The sequence below is a fragment of the Harmonia axyridis genome, chromosome 7, assembly GCF_914767665.1.
Source record: "Harmonia axyridis chromosome 7, icHarAxyr1.1, whole genome shotgun sequence".
NCBI lineage: Eukaryota > Metazoa > Arthropoda > Insecta > Coleoptera > Coccinellidae > Harmonia > Harmonia axyridis.
In genome coordinates this window covers 3,344,322-3,362,451 of record NC_059507.1, presented here as the reverse complement: position 1 = coordinate 3,362,451, position 18,130 = coordinate 3,344,322, and the positions used below count along the sequence as shown (strand labels likewise).

The window sequence follows — 18,130 nt, the reverse complement described above, 5'->3', positions numbered from 1 at the left end:
AACCAGTAGTATTCAGGAAATTGCACTGAGCATATCTTTCATGTGGACCTCTAGATCCACTAGATTCTACTTTAAAAAGTGCCTGTATAATGTTTCAATTTCATAGCTCTATCATCAGTATTAGCAGAGATATAAATTTTTATCGATATCGCCTTTTTTCCAATTTTCGCTTATAACTCGAAAACAAAAGGAGGTGGCCAAAAATGAATACTACTCTTGTTTGTTTCTCAGAAAAAGAGAACGAGAATGGGGTATCAGATTTTGTTTATCCCCTTTGGTTTAAAAATTGTAATGCTAAAACATCGAAATTTGCCCACCCTGTACTCTGCTGTAGAATTTCAATTATTTGGTTTTAGTGTTTCGCCGGTGTGCATACTTCGATTTACAGTAAATCGAATAAACATTTCACTCAATTTTATTCTTGTATTCAGAATTTGAAGAATTATCTCGAATCGTTTCGGTTCATTGCCTCCATTGGAAAAGCTGGCCAATAGAAATTAACAGGAATTAATTTCATAGTTATGTTCGTTAGAACGGATCGCGAACAGGAAATTGTGTAACGTCCAACTCGTAAATATTGAAAATTCCGGAAAATGTGAACTCACTCTTTCCTGGAAGCACAGATGTTATTATTCTCATTGTGGCTACGGTAGACTGTTTGTCGTTGATTCAGGAACTTAGATATTAGTCATTCAAACACAACAATAGACATTATTGTGTCGATTTCAAAAAACCGAATGACAAATATTGACCTTAGAAATGAGCTTGATTAATGGAGTGGATGTCATTATGAAGAAATAACCATGACAAGCTATGTGCAAAAATTTTGTGTTGATATGGTTTTATCAGAATCTTAAAAAAATCCAAGTGAAATATCGAAAGAAAATCAATTAACTACTGTGGTGAATTTAGTTAATTCTGCGGCAATTGCGGGAGAACATATGACTGTATAGGAAAAGGGTGTTTTTTTAGAGCTATGGAACTGCAAATTGCAATGAAACAACGATGGATTATTCGATTGACATGAATTTTATTTATCCGCAAGATAATCTTGTGGCATTACATTTTAAATATGATTTCTGGCATATGACCGCCACGGCTGGCTCGGATGTAGTCCAATCTGGACGTCCAATTTTCAATGACTTTTTCCAACATTTGTGGCCGTATATCGGCAGTAACACGGCGAATGTTGTCTTCAAAATGGTCAAGGGTTTGTGGCTTATCTGCATAGACCAATGACTTTACATAGTCCCACAGAAAGTAGTCTAGCGGTGTTAAATCACAAGATCTTGGAGGCCAATTCACAGGTCCAAAACGTGAAATTAGGCGGTCACCAAACGTGTCTTTCAATAAACCGATTGTGGCACGAGCTGTGTGACATGTTGCGCCGTCTTGTTGACGTAGCCATTCAACCAGAAGTGCGCTTCATCGCTAATGGACGTAGTGCGCGATACGTATTCCGAACAGAACCATTATTTTCGAAATAAAATTGCACGTTTTTGAGATATTTCGATTGTTCATAAATCTTCAGGAAAAAAAATGAATGATGTTTTGAAAGTGAATACAAGAAGGGCAGAGGTAACTACTGACTTATTGATAATCATTGTGAACTCTACTAGGCCTTCAAAATGAGACGACTCATTGATGGCTTATTCCAATGTTATTCAAATTCAAATGGCACACTCTGTATTTAGTTTTTTCATTAGGACTTTCTGTTGATTGTTGCATGATGCTGCTCTTTAATGTTTCGTCAAAAATATTTTAAATTTTTAATTTCTTTTTTTTTTCATACCGCTCTTTAATTGAGGTCAAAAGGAATGAAAAGGATTGATTTAATCACAACAACCATGAACTGACATATGAATAAATCAACATTCCTAAGAAATTTCACGCGTGGCAAATGGTTCTACATCCTGCAGACATCGCTGGGAATTTTATGGAGTTTAGGCCTGCTTTTCCCATACAAAGTTTCTGAACGCCTTCATGAATACTTAATGAGTACTAATTTTCTATCCTAAATGGGAATAATCACCATAACTACTCCTTCGAGAGGATTCTCACCCTTATATGTCGAATGTTGGAAAATTGCTCCAATACATGGAAAAAAATGTTGATTGGCGCTATTTTATTTTCTAAGTAGGTAATAATTACTTATTACCTGACTGAAATTATTTTCGCCCTCTAAGTTTGTCTTTCGAAACATAAGGCTGGATCGGAGTTATTGAAGGTAAAGTGACGCTTCATTTGTAGTTGTTGGAAAAATGGATGAAAACGAGTTACGTGCAAACAATGTTTTTCCATTGGAAAAATAGATACTCTTGGTGACTATGTTAACGAATAGATTCGAATTTTTGAGAAAAAAGTATTTTTACTGGTTATACCCGAGACTTATTGAGTGAAGTGAAAGAACACATTCTACCGATCTCAGACAATGAGACTTATCCTCCTAACAATTTTCTATGACCGTTAAAACATGCCTAAGATTCGAAGTTCTTGTTACTTGTTAAAATATTTCACTGAAAGGAATATTCAAGAGAAACATTTTGACGGAATGAAGATTTCAGATGGATTGGTATAGAATAAGCGATCAAATATTTTTTGAGATCTTTGAAACTCAGCAAGTATTAAGAGGTATAGAATTTTCCCCCAAGCGATTTCAAAGTTTCATTTAATTCGTTTATTCAATCTAGTTAGAACTCTACTTCCCAATAATAAAATTTAGCGGTTACCTAAGAGATGGCGCAATAGTATCAATGTGGAAATGGCTCGAACTGCTGATAAAGAGGTGAATGAATGCATGTGTTTTCATCAAGAATTCAAGTCTGGAATGAATATAGGTATTTAATTATTATTCAAATGCAATGGTCTTCATTTTAATTTATTTGAAAGCAATGTTCTTCTTCAAATAAATGAATTTGTTATTCAATTCGTCAATTCCACCACAGAATATGTTGATTTATATCTATGTTTTTCAGTTATTTGCAGGGATTGTCGAGAAAATGCCAATATTTATTGCTAGAAAATACTAGAAGAGCTGAAATTAGTTGATGTGACGTGTGTGATGGTAAGAAAAGACATAATTTATTCAGAAAAAAATGTTTATTCCGATAAAAAAATCGATTTCATCCGACATTCAGAAATTTGAGTGCAGATGTTTTTTTTTCCATCATTTGGTGCCTTCAACAACATTTAGGAATTGTTCAGTTTTATCAAAATCTCGTTTCTTAAATTCCTCTCAGAACTCACTGGTTTCGATAAAACAATTGAACAATTTCTAAACGTTCTGAACGACATAAGAAAAAAAAAATTAGACACGGCGGTGCCATTAACCTATTTATTTTAAATTGTTGTTTCCTCAATCTTTGCTTCCAAAATGTGATAAATGGTGGAAGTAAAGGGTATTTTTTTAAAGCTATAGAACTTTAAATTGCAATAAAACAACGATGGATTATTCGATTGACATGCATTTTATTTATCCGCAAGATAATCTTGTGGCATTACATTTTAAATATGATTTCTGGCATATGACCGCCACGGCTGGTTTGGATATTATTGGACGTCCAATTTTCAATGATTTTTTCCAACATTTGTGACCGTATATCGACAATAACACGGCGAATGTTGTCTTTCAAATGGTCAAGGGTTTGTGGCTTATCCGCATAGACCAATGACTTTACATAGCCCCACAGAAAGTAGTCTAGCGGAGTTAAATCACAAGATCTTGGATGCCAATTCACAGGTCCAAAACATGAAATTAGGCGGTCACAAAACGATTCTTTCAATAAATCGATTGTGGCACGAGCTGTGTGACATGTTGCGCCGTTTTGTTGGAACCACAGCTCCTGGACATCATGGTTGTTCAATTCAGGAATGAAAAAGTTAGTGATCATGGTTCTATACCGATCACCATTGGCTGTAACGTTCTGGCCATCATCGTTTTTGAAGAACTACGGACCAATGATTCCACCAGCCCATAAAGCGCACCAAACAGTCAGTTTTTCTGGATGTAACGGTGTTTCGACATACACTTGAGGATTAGCTTCACTCCAAATGCGGCAGTTTTTTTTGTTGACGTAGCCATTCAACCAGAAGTGCGCTTCGTCGCTAAACAAAATAAAATGGACGTAGTGGGCGATACGTATTCCGCACAAAACCGAACGTTGTTCGGGCGTGAGTCTATTCATGATGAATTGCCAAACCAAACTGAAAATAAATCACTTGACAGCTGTTCAATCGGTCGTCATCTTGAATAGTAATGCCAATTTAAAGTTATATACCTCGAAAGAAAACACCCGTATCACGTTATTCTATGTTTTCATGGTATGTCACTCTGCCGGGTAATTGAGTAATTTATTGTTGTGTCCTATTATATCGGCTTGAAAGTTTTCTCATTTTTTTTTCGATAGTCAACTGAACGAATGAATAATGAACCGATATGATTGGATTCGTGCATTTATTTGTGATTCAGATTTCACATTCATGCAAATCTTGAGTAGGCTTCGACAATTCGTGATTATTTCAAAAACAGGAAACGGTAATAACTCATAATATTCGAGAATAAGCTATTATCGCATTTTTCGTCTATTTACGTATACGATATGGATATCTGCTGTAGGTACACTGATCTAAGTGAACTGCTTATAATGATATTGTTCCATATTTCGAATCAAAACATCAACACTCCCATTCATAATTCCAACCAAATAGACGCCATATCATATCAGAGAATAATATTCAATTTCTGAGATCGTCCAAACAAATTTCGAAACTTGGAACAATGTTGCTTTCAGTTAGTAAAAATTAAAATGGAGCGAAAACAGGTTCATTCAATCATTTTTTTTTCTAACTGCTTTCTGCATTTGAGTTTTGATGGGTTCTCTTCAACTATCGAGGAAACAAAAATTCATATGATTACCATATAATAAAAGGTGTTTTTTTAGGCCTATAGAACTTTAAATTGCAATAAAACAACGATTAATTATTCGATTGACATGAATTTTATTTATCCGCAAGATAATCTTGTGGCATTACATGTGAAATATGATTTCTGGCATTTGACCGCCACGGCTGGCTCGGATGTAGTCCAATCTGGACGTCCAATTTTCGATGACTTTTTCCAACATTTGTGGCCGTATATCGGCAATAACACGGCGAATGTTGTCTTCCAAATGGTCAAGGGTTTGTGGCTTATCCGCATAGACCACTGACTTTACATAGCCCCACAGAAAGTAGTCTAGCGGTGTAAAATCACAAGATCTTGGAGGCCAATTCACAGGTCCAAAACGTGAAATTAGACGGCCACCAAACGTGTCTTTCAATAAATCGATTGTGGCACGAGCTGTGTGATATGTTGCGCCGTCTTGTTGGAACCACAGCTCCTTGACATCAAGGTTGTTCAATTCAGGAATGAAAAAGTTAGTAATCATGGCTCTATACCGATCACCATTGACTGTAACGTTTTGGCCATCATCGTTTTTGAAGAAGTACGGACCAATGATTCCACCAGCCCATAAAGCGCACCAAACAGTCAGTTTTTCTGGATGTAACGGTGTTTCGACATACACTTAGCTTCACATCAGCTTCACTCCAAATGCGGAAGTTTTGTTTGTTGACGTAGCCATTCAACCAGAAGTGCGCTTCATCGCTAAACAAAATAAAATGGACGTAATGCGCGATTGCTACTGCTATTTGGTTCAGATTGTTGAGTTTCGGTTTTCGTTTTTCTTCCAGTTAACTCACCCTCAATATTTCAAGCCTTTAGCTCATACCATTCGAGAATTATCGTGTATATGACTCATTCTCATTCATTAAAAATATTCCATTCAGGGAAATTCAGAAATCAATAACGTAATAGTGCTTTTAAATGGAATTAAATTCACTCCCAAATGATGATTAATTTCTCTTGGGAATTAATACCATCAGCAGGACGAAATTAGCTTCATTAACGAAGCTAGAGGGAGTGTTTGATATCCTATATTCCTGCTAATTCCAAACATTCCATAATTTCAAATTAAATTTCCAGGAGAGTAATTTCATTTGCTGAAAAAAATTCTAGATATTCCCGCAAGAATCAACTTTATTCTGTGTCGTCGATCATAGATATTGATTAAATCAGTTGAAAATAATAATCCTCCCTCTGAACGGATATGCGGCTTCAATGCAAGTTGTAATTAAAATAAGACGTACAGAGAGATCCACTGAAGCTTGAACTAGTTGTATAATTATTTTTACTTTGTCTTTTTCGATATGAGGATAACCATAAGATGATTACTACGATATCAGTAATTTATACACTTAACTCCGTTTAGTATCACTCTGATGAGTCTCATTATTGCAAATAAGACTCCTTTGGAATCATTTGAAAAATAAAGAATAAAGAAAAACAGAGCCCATATGTATGTATAGGAATATGTGTAACTCGCGAATGGAAAATTATTTGGATGGAATTTATCCCTAAACTTGCTTTCTGAATGACATTAATCTACAAAAAAAAAATTAAGGATTCAAATTTAAATTGAAAAATTACTAACTGAGTTTTTATGATAATTTGGATTTTCCCGAGGATTTTTCTGAGGATTACGACATAAGTGTTTTAATTTTTTCTCGAAATCAGTAGCAGATACGACAAAACGTGTGTGGACCCATGTATAGGGTGTTTTTTTTCGAGGTATATAACTTTAAGTTGGCATTACTGTTCAAGATTTAACAGCTGTCAAGTGATTTATTCTCATTTTGGTTTGGCAATTCATCATGAATAGACTCACGCCTGAACAACGCTTGCAAATAGTGCAATTTTATTTCGAAAATAATGGTTCTGTGCGGAATACGTATCGCGCACTACGTCCATTTTATTTTGTTTAGCGATGAAGCGCACTTCTGGTTGAATGGCTACGTCAACAAAAAAAACTGCCGCATTTGGAGTGAAGCTAATCCTCAAGTGTATGTCGAAACACTGTTACATCCAGAAAAACTGGCTTTATGGGCTGGTGGAATCATTGGTCCGTACTTCTTCAAAAACGATGATGGCCAGAACGTTACAGTCAATGGTGATCGGTATAGAGCCATGATTACTAACTTTTTCATTCCTGAATTGAACAACCATGATGTCCAGGAGCTATGGTTCCAACAAGACGTCGCAACATGTCACACAGCTCCTGCCACAATCGATTTATTGAAAAAAACGTTTGGTGACCGCCTAATTTCACGTTTTGGACCTGTGAATTGGCCTCAAAGATCTTGTGATTTAACACCGCTAGACTACTTTCTGTGGGGCTATGTAAAGTCATTGGTCTATGCGGATAAGCCACAAACCCTTGACCATTTGGAAGACAACATTCGCCGTGTTATTGCCGATATACGGCCACAAATGTTGGAAAAAGTCATCGAAAATTGGACGTCCAGATTGGATACATCCGAGCCAGCCGTGGCGGTCATATGCCAGAAATCATATTTAAAATGTAATGCCACAAGATTATCTTGCGGATAAATAAAATTCATGTCAATCGAATAATACTTCGTTGTTTTATTGCAATTTAAATTTCTATAGCTCTAAAAACAACAATGTTTATAAGGAACCTCTCATTTTCGTTTGTTACTGAAGTATAAGGTTTTTTGCTTGAATTTCTGATTATATGACTCAAAATTTCGCACGAAGTTTGAAACTGTTATTTCAAATAAGTGTACACGTAAAATCTGAATTTACACGATAGAAAGTTGTCGATTTTTCAACTTGGTCCTCTGTTCAAATTGGTTCTCTGTAATAGTAAAATCTTTTTGGTACAAAAACAGCGTGTAGTCATTATGTGGGTTTGGTATTTTCAACACGAAGTAACAATGAATTGTAACGTGATAAAGTTTTCCGAATGCCTTTGAATGGACAGGATATTGATGTCAATTAGTCTCAACTAAATCTAGCTGACTAGGTAATGTTCAGCGTTCCAATTGGTATGCATGGATACTCCACATTATGACCGAACGTATACAGGATACCATTAAGTGATTACTTCTAATCAATTACAGGGAATATCATTACAAAATTTTTCCAGAATGAAGATCGATTGAATAATAATTCTGGATGAACCGAGATCTCGAGATAGAGATAATGCTGTAATCTACTTCTCAAAGCTTCTTTAACGAGATAATAAAATACTCCTAAGCACACCGGATAGATTTGAATTAACTTGGTGTCGGGAGCTTTCAAGCGCTAGATCTTTCATGCGTCATTTAGAAGACCACAGAACTCTTGATTAACAGGCCAATTGAAAAGTCCCCGGTCTACCATAGTAAACAAATTTTTTTGGCAAAATTCGATTTTATTATCCAAGATAGTTGCCTTCGAGGGCGATACAGCGATTATAGCAATCTTACAACTTTTCGATACCATTTTTCTAGTACGATTTGTCTTTCGCTTCAAAATAGGCCTCAGTTTCGGCGATTACTTCTTCATGGGCGCTAAATTTCTTTCCAGCGAGCATTCTTTTGAGTTCTGAGAAAAGGAAAAAGTCGCTGGGGGCCAGATCTGGCGAGTACGGTGGATGCAGAAGCAATTCGAAGCCCAATTCATGCAGTTTTGCCATTGTTTTCATTGATTTGTGACACGGCGCATTGTCTTCATGAAACAACACCTTTTTTTCTTCAAATGGAGTCGCTTTTCAATGGAATGAACATGTATTGATTTTTCTTGAAATATACATTACTCGTTTCTTTGATATCGAAATCAAACCTCTTATTGGAAATCCCTGTAGTAGAACTTTCATTTTTTCGTTTCAAAATGAATTTTCGCGAAGTAAAAAACTAGTCAATCCAAATAATTTCTGAGTTTTATGATCGGAAACAATAAATCAAATCGATGTTATTAACTCCTTGAATGTTCGATACGATAATGAAAAGTTCGATCTATCGGATATCAAGCCTGTAATCCAAACAACAACTGTTCCATAGATTATTTCGGTAATACGAAATGTGATCTCATAAAGAAAGAAGTTGTACATAATTTTATCTTGTGAAATATCGACTTCCGGCGGGGGGCCGATGTCTGGATAGCCGGCTTCCTGCCTATTCACAGTACATCCTCTGAACATACGCTCACTCACATACTACACGAACATCCACACATTGAAACTGCATTCTAATTCATCCTGCATAATATAAGAGAAATACACAATGTCGAGTTTTGAAAAGGCTTTGGAGATGTCGAATATCGAAATGGAATATTGAGGTTGGAGATGACTGGGAAATCGGAAAATTCCAGTGGCGGCTCGTCAAGGATTGAAATCCAACAAAAATGTACATACACTGTGTCCGTACAGTATGGAAGAAATTCATTTTTAGCTTAACAGACCATTTTAAAAAATAATCCTGAAACACATTGATTTTTATTTTAAATTACCGTATTTTAAAATAATAATCTAATATACAGGGTGAATTACTTTCGAGTAATGACTTCACCGTCATTTTTTTGAATGGAACACCCTCATTTTGTCTCAATTTTCCGATTACTCTAGATGAGCTGATTCCAAAAATGTATCACATGTTGATTCCAATTGGTACAGGGTGGACAAAAATACAATAGTTTTGTGTGAGCTCATAAAGTAACGCGTAACATTCTTTATTAGTTAAATTAACATTATTATCGAAAATACTTATTGTCTAGCGACAATTGGTTTGAATGTAAAACTCTGTAGTTTGTTACATTTTTAGATTAATGAAAATGTATAAAAATGAGAAATAATTTCTTTTATATATTGTCTGCTAGACCACAAGTACTAAACATGTTTGGAAACAGCTCATTTTTATTAATCTAAAAATGTAACAAATTACAGGGTGTAACATTCAAACCAATTGCCGCTAGACAATAAGTATTTTTGATAATATTGTTAATTTAACTAATAAAGAATGTTACGCTTTACTTTATGAGCACACACAAAACTATTGTATTTTTGTCCACCCTGTACCAATTGGAATCAACATGTGATACATTTTTGGAATCAGCTCATCTAGAGTAATCGAAAAATTGAGACAAAATGGGGGTGTTCCATTCAAAAAAATGACGGTGACGTTATAACTCGAAAGTAATTCACCCTGTATATTAGATCATTATTTTAAAACACCGGAAATTAAAATAAAAACGACGTGTTTCAGGATTATTTCTCAAAATGGTCTGTTCAGCTAAAAATGAATTTGTTCCATACTTTACGGACACAATGTATAATATATTAATATTTTACTCAATAGCTATCTCAGTTAATATTGTTCTTACAAAAATGTTTAAATGGGCAAATATAATTTTTTTTATGGGGATTCAAAATTCAGTAATAGAAAAAGCATCATAAACATCAAAATTTTATGTGAATTGGTATTTTTAAAATGGAACACCCTGTATTTTATTTTCCTAATCGTTGGAGCCCTTTGTTCTGATTTTAAATATATATAGGTACTTTATTGAGGTTATCTTCGTCAGTTTTCGAGAAATATAGATTTTTTCGTCTAAATCTAAATTTCATTCACATTTTTTTACGTCGTTTAGCTAGTCGAAGTTTTTATCAATAGTATTATACCAAATAACAATCACAAATGAATCGAAGAATGAAATTTAATTATGATATTTTCTGAAGGAATCTATACAAACTGAAAAATTTTTATTTCTATTCACACACTTCGTCCATAAAATATAACTGAGAATAACAAACCTAAAGGTGTCACTCAATTCAGTAATCCATTTGCGCAGGTGCTATCCATGGTATTTCATTTCGAATATCAAATATAAATCTAGGTTCTTACTTGGAAACTTATTCTTATTTATTATAAATAACTTTCGTTCATTATCAAATATGTGTTATCGATATCCAAAAGGTTATTCAACGAATATACATGAAAAAGCACAAAAAAATTGGTTTAAAGCATAAAAAAGCTGCTCCTCCGTGACAATGCTTGCGCACTGCCGTGACCAGGATTCGAACCTGGGTTACTACGGCCACAACGTAGGGTCCTAACCACTAGACGATCACGGCTACAGGAGCGTTGGCTTTAGAGTGCGTTCAAGGTGATAACTTTCTACACCATGGAATTCATTTACTATGTCAACTCTTATTTCGACATATTTAAGTTCCGTTGGAATTCTAAATAAAATTGAATTGACGGATTTTCATCTGACTAATAAATTAGATGATTCAATTGTTTTTTTCGCCAAATCGATTACTGGTGAAATACTAAATATCACGGTGTTGGGTGCTAAATCATATTTTCAATGAACTCCCACATGAGTCTACAGAAAATTGGATAAACATTCTCTTAATGAGCCATGTTGTGAATTTCCAACTTGTAGGGAATATCGATTAAGAAGATAATAGATATTTCAGGTTATTTAGTAAACAGAATCGATAACCTCCTACACCTAAACGATCTGAGTGACCTCATTTCATGTATTCTGGCAAAAGTATCTACACTATGAAACAACGAAACAATCGCAATTTTGCAGGAAAAAATTCCTGACCATATTATTTCTCGAAAAGGTGATAACGATTGGCCATCGAGCTCTTGTGATTTAACACCTTTAGACTTTTTTTGGGGCCGGATGAAAGATAAGGCCTATGCCAATGCTCAAAAATCGATTTAAGACCTTTAAGATGAAATTCGTGAAGTTATCGAGGATATACAGCCGCAACTGTTCGAATTGGTCATGGAAAATTGCATAAAAAGGATATGGTGATGCAACTTGCAACCGTAGCCGCTGCTGATATCGTTTTCCATAGATAATGACATAGCTATCTTCCTCTTTCAAAATATACTTAATCGTGTTTTTTCAATATCAAAATGAAACCTCTCTAGTAAAGCACAATTTTTTGGCAAAATTCGATTTTATTATTCAACATAATTGCCTTCGAGGGCGATACGGCGATTATAGCGATCTTCCAACTTTTCTATACCATTTTTCTAGTACGATTTGTCTTTCGTTTCAAAATAGGCCTCAGTTTCGGCGATTACTTCCTCATTGGAGCTCGCGGGATACCCATTTTGTACACAGCTTTCTCATGTACAAATATTCGTGAATGATATGATGTACACGTTCAGATGATTTCTTCACAATGTCTGCTATCTCGATCAACTTCACTTTACGGTCATTCAAAATTATTTTGTTAACTTTTTTGATTTTTTCGTCGGTGATAGCATCTTTTGGGCGTCCACTGCGTTCGCCTTCTTCGGTGCTCATTTCACCACGTTTAAACTTAGCATACCAATCAACGATGGTTGATTTTCCTGGTGCAGACCCCGAAAACTCTTCATCAAGCCAAGATTCGCCAAGATCGTTCGAAAGTTGGAAGTAACTAAAAATCATATGGATTTAGTACTAGCACCGCCATCTGTGCAACAGAACGGGGACTTTTCAACTGGCCTATTAAAGGGTGTTTTTTTTAGAGCTATAGAATTTTAAATTGCAATAAAACAACGATGGATTATTCGATTGACATGAATTTTATTCATCCGTAAGATAATCTTGTGGCATTACATTTTCAATATGATTTTTGGCATATGACCGCCACGGCTGGCTCGGATGTAGTACAATCTGGACGTCCAATTTTCGATGACTTTTTCCAACATTTGTGGCCGTATATCGGCAATAACACGGCGAATGGTGTCTTCCAAATGGTCAAGGGTTTGTGGCTTATCCGCATAGACCAATGACTTCACATAGCCCCACAGAAAGTAGTCTAGCGGTGTTAAATCACAAGATCTTGGAGGCCAATTAACAGGGGTCCAAAACGTGAAATTAGGCGGTCACCAAACGTGTCTTTCAATAAATCGATTGTGGCACGAGCTGTGTGACATGTTGCACCGTCTTGTTGGAACTACAGCTCCTGGACATCATGGTTGTTCAATTCAGGAATGAAAAAGTTAGTAATCATGGCTCTATACCGATCACCATTGACTGTAACGTTCTGGCCATCATCGTTTTTGAAGAAGTACGGACCAATGATTCCACCAGCCCATAAAGCGCACCAAACTGTCAGTTTTTCTGGATGTAACGGTGTTTCGACATACACTTGAGGATTAGCTTCACTCCAAATGCAGTTTTGTTTGTTGACGTAGTCATTCAACCAGAAGTGCGCTTCATCGCTAAACAAAATAAAATGGACGTAGTGCGCGATACGTATTCCGCACAGAACCATTATTTTCGAAATGAAATTGCACTATTTGTAAGCGTTGTTCAGGCGTGAGTCTATTCATGATGAATTGCCAAACCAAACTGAGAATAAATCACTTGACAGCTGTTAAATCGGTGGCCATCTTGAGCAGTTATGCCAACTTAAAGTTATATACCTCGAAAAAAAAAAAATACCCGTTAGTAGATACTGAACAGAAACATCGTGAATTGATGGCAATAGATTTGTAAATGATTCAAGAAGTATTTAGTTGGTACCAAAATCTCACTAGGTGTGAATTTATTCCATACCCACAACGAACACACCATACTTATACTTGTTAATTGTTATTTGATGCTGCCGAAAGAACTTGAGGGATGTTCGGGTGTCTTCACTTCCTGCTTGCTGGTGCACTATCGGTTAACCATGGCAACCTCGTGCTCATCAGAGGATGCCTCCCTATCCAGCGTTTCCCACGCATCGGCCCCTCTACCGGAAGTTGAGGTCCCCGGGATAGAACACCGTTCTCTCATCTTCCAAGCTAAGCAAGGAGTTCGTCTTTCCTTTCTTGAGTCGTTTCCGGTTCTTTCATCAATTAGCCGCCTGTGCCGCTCTTACGAAAATGTGACACAGGTGGATGCCGGCACTGATTCACGCCTTTACATTCGATTGGATGACATTCCAGATTCTATTTCTCACTTTCCTTCGAAACGTCTGAAAAAAAGCTACGGAATTTCAGTTGGTCATTTCCTCGAAGTAATAAATGTGGATAGAGGAAATAAACTCGATTCCAAAGTGTCCTCGATATGGTTATTTAAACGTTGCCAGATTGTAGAATATTTTCGAATGGATAATGATATACGGGGTGTTCCAAAATTGACGCAATTTCCAATTTTCTATTACGATTGAGCGCTGAAATTTTCGAATTTATGTTCGACACAGAAGCTCAATTAGAGCTACAATCTCAAATTGTTTGGAAATAACGGGTGTTTTTTTTTCGAGGTATATAACTTTAAGTTGGCATTACTGTTCAAGATAGCGACCGATTCAACAACTGTCAAGTGATTTACTCTCAGTTTGGTTTGGCAATTCATCTTGAATAGACTCACGCTTGAACAACGCTTGTAAATAGTGCAATTTTATTTCGAAAATAATGGTTCTGTGCGGAATACGTATCGCGCACTACGTCCATTTTATTTTGTTTAGCGATGAAGCGCACTTCTGGTTGAATGGCTGCGTCAACAAACAAAACTGCCGCATTTGGAGTGAAGCTAATCCTCAAGTGTATGTCGAAACACCGTTACATCCAGAAAAACTGACTGTTTGGTGCGCTTTATGGGCTGGTGGAATCATTGGTCCGTACTTCTTCAAAAACGATGATGGCCAGAACGTTACAGTCAATGGTGATCGGTATAGAGCCATGATTACTAACTTTTTCATTCCAGAATTGAACAACCATGATGTCCAGGAGCTGTGGTTCCAACAAGACGGCGCAACATGTCACACAGCTCGTGCCACAATCGATTTATTGAAAGACACGTTTGGTGACCGCCTAATTTCATGTTTTGGACCTGTGAATTGACCTCCAAGATCTTGTGATTTAACACCGCTAGACTACTTTCTGTGGGGCTATGTAAAGTCATTGGTCTATGCGGATAATCCACAAACCCTTGACCATTTGAAAGACAACATTCGCCGTGTTATTGCCGATATACGTCCACAAATGTTGGAAAAAGTCATCGAAAATTGGACGTCCAGATTGGACTACATCCGAGCCTACCGTGACGGTCATATGCCAGAAGTCATATTTAAAATGTAATGACACAAGATTATCTTGCGGATAAATAAAATTCATGTCAATCGAATAATCCATCGTTGTTTTTTTTTAAAGTTCTATAGCTCTAAAAAAACACCCTTTATTTTAAAGTAGATTCTAGAAGAATGGACATAACTACTGACAATAATCATTGAGAACTGTATCTACTGGGCGTTAAAAATTCATTGATGACTTATCTACACATTAATATCCGGTTAATTCCTATTGGCATACCCTGTAATTTGGTCACCCAGTATAGTTCTCAATGACTATCAAAAAGACAGTAGGTACTTATCTGAGCTGAATTTCAGATGGATCATTTCTTAGTCAACAAAAATCACATAATTTCATCACCCTGTATATCAAGTGATGCAATAACTATAGCAATCGCATAGCATGCAATTTTTGTTGGTATATACCTTAGGTGAAAAATATCAACATTTCGGAAAATTATTTAGATAGGTACCTAGGATATTTGTCCAATCTCCTTTGAATCAAATTGAATACCTATAAGGAGGCTAATAACTAAAAAATCCCACAGCCAGATGTTAATCTTTTTCAAGAGGGCTTGTTCACACCAGCAATTCGAGATAATATTCCATTCAAATCTATTGCGATCTAGCAATTCGGTTACCGAAAACATGATTTTATACTTCAATTTGATAATCTTGTTATTCGATGATGTAGCACAGAAATTCAATCACAATTTTGTGTGATTTTCCACTGTCTTGATCATAGATTAAAGAAATCCCAAAACTCCGCCTACCAATCGATGATTGTTGGTTAACTGAATTATTAATTATTATTCTATGAGACTGACTTGCAAGAATACGAGATTCACATAATTCAATCAATTTTTCTGCAGACAGCTATTTTTAAGGTATTTTATGCACATTTTGGATTCAAGTTACATTTGGTTTTATGATTTATTTTATCGAATGATGTTGATGATACTGAATATGTTCTCTGTTATAGATTTATGATGTCCCATCAGTCAATTGCTAACAGTGAATATGAAGATTAAGTCAACGAAGTTCTGGGAAAAGTATGAATCGATAATAATGACGAAAAACTTTTTCTCATCAAGGAATAAACCCATCGGTGAGTACTCAGAACAATTATTATAGCTGGAAAGTTCATTCAAGGAAAACAATTGCTTCGAAATTCCAACTTTGACGTAGATAATTTCATCAATCATGTGAAAAAGTGAATCTTCGTTTCTACTTTTTTTTACGAAATCTGTAATTGCCCAAGTTGTGAAATTGACAGTATTCGAAGGAATTCTGTTTGCAGCTCACTACTTTAACTCAACGAGTTGTTTTTGAATGCTCTTTTCACTCAAACGAAGTCTATATAAGGTGTTAAATGAATATATATTTCAAGAAAGACTATTTTTTCGAAAAAAAAACAATGACGTGCAGAATATTTTTTTAAAGGGTGTTTTTTTTAGAGCTATAGAACTTTAAATTGCAATAAAACAACGATGGATTATTCGATTGACATGAATTTTATTTATCCGCAAAATAATTTTGTGGCATTACATTTTAAATATGATTTCTGCCATATGACCGCTACGGCTGGCTCGGATGTAGTCCAATCTGGACGTCCAATTGTCGATGATTTTTTCCAACATTTGTGACCGTATATCGGCAATAACACGGCGAATGTTGTCTTCCAAATGGTCAAGGGTTTGTGGCTTATCCGCATAGACCAATTACTTTACATAACTCCACAGAAAATAGTCTAGCGGTGTTAAATCACATGATCTTGGAGGCCAATTCACAGGTCCAAAACGTGAAATTAGGCGGTCACCAAACGTGTATTTCAATAAATCGATTGTGGCACGAGCTGTGTGACATGTTGCGCCGTCTTGTTGGAACCACAGCTCCTGGACATCATGGTTGTTCAATTCAGGAATGATAAAGTTAGTAATCATGGCTCTATACCGATCACCATTGACTGTAACGTTCTGGCCATCATCGTTTTTGAAGAAGTACAGACCATAAAGCGCACCAAACAGTCAGTTTTTCTGGATGTAACGGTGTTTCGACATACACTTGAGGATTAGCTTCACTCCAAATGCGGCAGTTTTGTTTGTTGATGTAGCCATTCAACCAGAAGTGCGCTTCATCGCCAAACAAAATAAAATGGACGTAGTGCGCGATACGTATTCCGCGCAGAACCATTATTTTCGAAATAGAATTGCACTATTTGCAAGCGTTGTTCAGGCGTGAGTCTATTCATGATGAATTGCCAAACCAAACTGAGAATAAATCACTTGACAGCTGTTAATTCGGTCGCCATCTTGAACAGTAATGCCAACTTAAAGTTATATACCTCGAAAAAACACCCGTTATTTACCCATATTTACATTCAGAATGATTGTTATAGGGTGAGATATTAACAAATATTTCCTTCAAACAAAGGACATTGTGGCTCGAAGGGCAAAATTTTATATATTGCTCATTAGAGTTATTTATCAGGAAAAGTTCATTCACTACATATTATTAACTCATGTAACGAACAACCAAGAGTGGAATTTTATCTTTGATGATGTAAACTACCGAAAATTTTTTGAATGGGATGATTAAAATCACGTAGCTGGAGAGGTGTCATTGATATGGTATTTTTAGAGTGGAGCTATCTGTTTGAAGATAATGTTTACATCGTGGAAGTAGATCTATCTAGACTGCCTGTCCCTACACAATTAGACACACAAGTCTTGGATTGCATTTCTCAGTATGGCTTTTGATCCATTCTGCTTCCGAGACTAGCAAAGGTAGGGGAGCTTTGAGACAACTTTTTCATCACCGACTTCAGAATTTCAACAATCATTCTTAGATTTTTCGAGCCCAAAATGCGACAATTTCGCTTATTTACGTAGCCTCTGAGGTTAAAGTTGACCTCATCACTGAAGATGATTTTTCAATTCGTTTACTTTTATTCATTTCAAGGACCCAATCGGCGACTCCACGTGACACCAAAGAAAATTTGCTGCTCGATCCTAATCTAGCATTTGGACTCTAGTCCAAATTGGTAATAACGGGTGTTTTTTTCGCCAACTTTAAGTTGGCATTACTGTTCGAGATGGCGACCGATTTAACAGCTGTCAACTGACTGTTTGGTGCGCTTTATGGGCTGGTGGAATCATTGGTCCGTAGTTCTTCAAAAACGA

The 18,130-nt window shown here is 36.1% G+C and overlaps 1 non-coding gene across 1 annotated transcript; it reads right to left on the bottom strand.

The window, feature by feature from the left end:
- Positions 1 to 10,937: 10,937 nt before the first annotated feature.
- Positions 10,938 to 11,009, bottom strand: Trnah-gug. The gene has a single exon. It is a non-coding gene; the product is annotated as a tRNA-His (tRNA).
- Positions 11,010 to 18,130: the final 7,121 nt, after the last annotated feature.